The sequence below is a fragment of the Dermacentor silvarum genome, chromosome 11 (assembly GCF_013339745.2).
Source record: "Dermacentor silvarum isolate Dsil-2018 chromosome 11, BIME_Dsil_1.4, whole genome shotgun sequence".
NCBI classification, from domain to species: Eukaryota; Metazoa; Arthropoda; class Arachnida; order Ixodida; family Ixodidae; genus Dermacentor; species Dermacentor silvarum.
This window is the reverse complement of record NC_051164.1, coordinates 24,078,291-24,082,622: the sequence shown is the minus strand read 5'-3', so window position 1 is coordinate 24,082,622 and position 4,332 is coordinate 24,078,291. Positions and strand designations below refer to the sequence as shown.

At 54.2% G+C, this 4,332-nt stretch overlaps 1 pseudogene; it reads left to right on the top strand.

Annotated features, from left to right (window-relative positions):
• Nucleotides 1-1,031: 1,031 nt before the first annotated feature.
• Nucleotides 1,032-1,910, top strand: LOC125941266 (uncharacterized protein DDB_G0271670-like; annotated as a pseudogene).
• Nucleotides 1,911-4,332: the final 2,422 nt, after the last annotated feature.

The window sequence follows — 4,332 nt, the reverse complement described above, 5'->3', positions numbered from 1 at the left end:
CTATGGCGTGCCTCATAATCAGATTGTGGTTTTGGCACGTAAAACCTCATTATTTAATTTTTTTATTTGTAGTCAAATTTTTTTGTTGGCTCAGTGACCAGAACCATTTGTTCTGGCACCTTGTCCACGTGTTAACTTGGGCCTTTAATCACTAAAAGCTCACATACTAGAATTATTCATTAAGAGAAACTTCCTCCCAATCTGACGCTGGATATGTTAACCGGCCAGTGGCAAAGAACACGCACGAGAAGAAAACATTGTGAATTCGGCCTCGGAATCGGAGGCTCTGAAGGGGTGGCTGAGATGAATGGTATAAAATTGGGTGAAGTAAATCATACTGATTTACAGGCCACACGCTCATACTCCATCGACACAGTTACGATGGCACGCTTAGAGGCATGCCCTCAGCATTACGCAGTTTCATTCACTGGTCGTGCGTACGTGAACATCGAAATTGTTGTTTCATTGGCTGGGGTCATACACATTTTCAGCTGAGTGAAAAAAGAACTGTTTAATCCTCCATTTCGACTTATTCATTATGCGCGCTGAACAGCATACAGGAAACAGAGACAACGATGGCTCGGACATGATCACATAAATAAGACGGACAAAAGCGGGGTATAACTAAGTTCAAATATTGAAGGACCAGCGCTCACACGAAGCACGAAAAATAACACAAACACATTGCGCGTCGTCTAAGCGCCGATCCTTCAAAATCCGTAACTACACTGCGCCAACCAGTAATAACAGATCATAACATGATCATGAGCATAATATCTTCAACAGATGAGCCCACATTTATTGCGTTGCTGCTGCTCCTCAGAAAATACAGTTGGAAACGGTCCTGAGAGAATGATGACGACTTGCCACTACCGTTGGCCCGTCACTTAGCCCTCTCAAAATTTCTGTTAGCATTGAGTTGCCTCTTGCTTCGTGTTGAATGTTTGCCTTTACCCCCCTTTGGTATTTTGATAGATGCACGTTTCAAACAACCCAATGTGCCCAATCCCCCCTGTGGGTAAGAGCCATGTATGGAGGCGGCGGCGGCGGCGGCGGCGGCGGCGGCGGCGGCGGCGGCGGCGGCGGTGGCGGCGGCGGCAGCAGCAGCAGCGGCAGCAGCAGCGGCAGCAGCAGCGGCAGCAGCAGCGGCAGCAGCGGCGGCAGCAGCGGCAGCAGCAGCGGCAGCAGCAGCGGCAGCAGCAGCGGCAGCAGCAGCGGCAGCAGCGGCGGCAGCAGCGGCAGCAGCAGCGGCAGCGGCAGCGGCAGCAGCAGCGGCAGCGGCAGCAGCAGCGGCAGCACCAGCAGCAGCAGCGGCAGCAGCAGCGGCAGCAGCAGCGGCAGCAGCAGCGGCAGCAGCAGCGGCAGCAGCAGCGGCAGCAGCAGCGGCAGCGGCGGCAGCAGCGGCGGCAGCAGCGGCGGCAGCAGCGGCGGCGGCAGCGGCAGCAGCAGGCAGCAGCAGCAGCAGCAGCAGCAGCAGCAGCAGCAGCAGCAGCAGCAGCAGCAGCAGCAGCAGCAGCAGCAGCAGCAGCAGCAGCAGCAGCAGCAGCAGCAGCAGCAGCAGCAGCAGCAGCAGCAGCAGCAGCAGCAGCAGCAGCAGCAGCAGCAGCAGCAGCAGCAGCAGCAGCAGCAGCAGCAGCAGCAGCAGCAGCAGCAGCAGCAGCAGCAGCAGCAGCAGCAGCAGCAGCAGCAGCAGCAGCAGCAGCAGCAGCAGCAGCAGCAGCAGCAGCAGCAGCAGCAGCAGCAGCAGCAGCAGCAGCAGCAGCAGCAGCAGCAGCAGCAGCAGCAGCAGCAGCAGCAGCAGCAGCAGCAGCAGCAGCAGCAGCAGCAGCAGCAGCAGCAGCAGCAGCAGCAGCAGCAGCAGCAGCAGCAGCAGCAGCAGCAGCAGCAGCAGCAGCAGCAGCAGCAGCAGCAGCAGCAGCAGCAGCAGCAGCAGCACAGCAGCAGCAGCAGCAGCAGCAGCAGCAGCAGCAGCAGCAGCAGCAGCAGCAGCAGCACAGCAGCAGCAGCAGCAGCAGCAGCAGCAGCAGCAGCGCAGGCAGCAGCAGCAGCAGCAGCAGCAGCCGCAGCGCAGCAGCAGCAGCAGCAGCAGCAGCAGCAGCAGCAGCAGCAGCAGCAGCAGCAGCAGCAGCAGCAGCAGCAGCAGCAGCAGCAGCAGCAGCAGCAGCAGCAGCAGCAGCAGCGCAGCAGCAGCAGCAGCAGCAGCAGCAGCCAGCAGGCAGCCAGCAGCAGCAGCAGCAAGCAGCAGCAGCAGCAGCAGCAGCAGCAGCAGCAGCAGCAGCAGCAGCAGAGCAGCAGCAGCAGCAGCAGCAGCAGCAGCAGCAGCAGCAGCAGCAGCAGCAAGACAGCAGCAGCAGCAGCAGCAGCAGGCAGCAGCAGCAGCAGCAGCAGCAGCAGCAGCAGCAGCAGCAGCAGCAGCAGCATGCAGCAGCAGCAGCAGCAGCAGCAGCAGCACAGCAGCAGCAAGCAAAAGCAGCAGCAGCAACCCTTAAGGCATCTGCCCAGCTCACGTCTGGAAAGAACTACAGTCGTCCGTAAAACGAGGTGCTGGCAGAGAAAAACGATTGTTGCGAGCCTTTACTCTGCGCCCACGAAAATTCTTTTCCCCGTGGATGGTATTCTTCTCGGGTTCACTTCCAGGAGTAAATAGGCACCTCAGACGTGCGCTGTAGATGACACGAAGACTCGGACAAAAACAGGAACCACAACGCTGCAAGTCTGGCTTGGGTTTTTCACCTGTTATTTGCGCAGCTCGTATAGACACACACTCCAGTGATCTAGTCAGGCATCGTTGGGAGGCATCAAATCTGTACTGATTATCCGCTAGAAACACATTAAGCCGGGAACCAGTACTGAGGTTACCGTCACTTCCGCAGAGGGGTTGCGGTATTTTTACCATTCTTTGGTTTGGAAACATATGTACAAATAGGCGGAGAGGTAAAGAAGGGAAATAGTAGGCTGGAAATTGCTAACGGAAGGGGCATCAGACTTGGTTATCGTATTCTTCACAAAAGAATGACCACAACTTGCTTATAGCTAGCAGCCAACGCAACTCGCCTGGGAGAAGTCTCCGTGTATGCTGCGGTGCGGTGTTGGGGCGATATCACACAATCAGTGGAACCTTCGAGATTTCAGTGAGCACATTTGAGTGCGCACACATCCGTATTTTCTGTGTGGGTTAGAGACACGACACACAGAAGGCTTCAGACAAGAATATACGAAGTTGTAAGTGCAATAAGTGCAACGCTTGAGTGATCAGACGCATGGAAGGTAGACAGTACATGCAACTGGCTTCAGAGAAGTAACTTAACTAATATGCGTGAATCGTCAGCAGAATTTGCTACTGTAAGTAGTCTGTGCAACGTCTTGTCATCAAGTGCCCACAATACGAGTGGCAGTGAGATAGCCTGCGCAGCCGCTTGAACCGGCCGGATAGGCGTCCTTTATCTGCGGAGAAGGGTCTTGGTCCCTGGTCGTGCTCGGACTATGACATGCTGTGATAACTCTTCGTGGTTTTCTGATAGTGACGTTATGCAGTCTAAGTGAAAGACAATTTATTGTGAATTTGTACAGTATCTGGCATCGTAGACGTTTCGGTTAAACTTTACTACATTTTGCGCTTTATTTCTCATCTTCTTCTTTCTGGGGTTTTACGTGCCAAAACCAGTTCTGATTATGAGGCACGCGCTTTATTTCTCACTTTTTGTGCTTAGTTCCGCCACTGCACCTGCACAGACTGTTCAGGTATACGGAGGCTGCGACTACACGTTTGTATGACACTGATAGAGTATGTTCTGAGTAATAATATTGTATAGCAGGTTGTACCTGTATTAAGTGATGCCCTATTCCTCCTCGATTCGGCGTGCTGGCCTTTTTTTTTCTATTTCCTTGTTTTTCCTACATTCGTAAATTGCTGGAGCTTGTTTTTGACCAGGATAGTCAGCCCTTCGATGGCCTATCTCTCCACGGCTTCATTATTTATTGAACAAAAACGCTCAAATATCACGAGTTAAGATTTGTATTCGAAATTACAAATGTTCGAGCAGCAGTTCTGTACACCCTCTGGGGTGTTGGGCTTTTTCTCGCTTCCATGCGGGCACATTGACGCCGTGGGAACGAGTCGGCGTGGCGAAACGCGATGGCAATAACAATCGATGCTGGAGGGTTCGAGCTGGCTGCTTTATAAAACAACGACGCCCTCGTCTCCCTCGCGGCCTGGGACGAGCGGCGATCACTGAGAGCCGTTTGTTCTCATCTGCGAAGATGGAATCGCGTGGCGAGAAGGCGTTTTCAGTGCCGCCATCACTTCTGGAGCTCTTCGGATGTGCGTGCAAC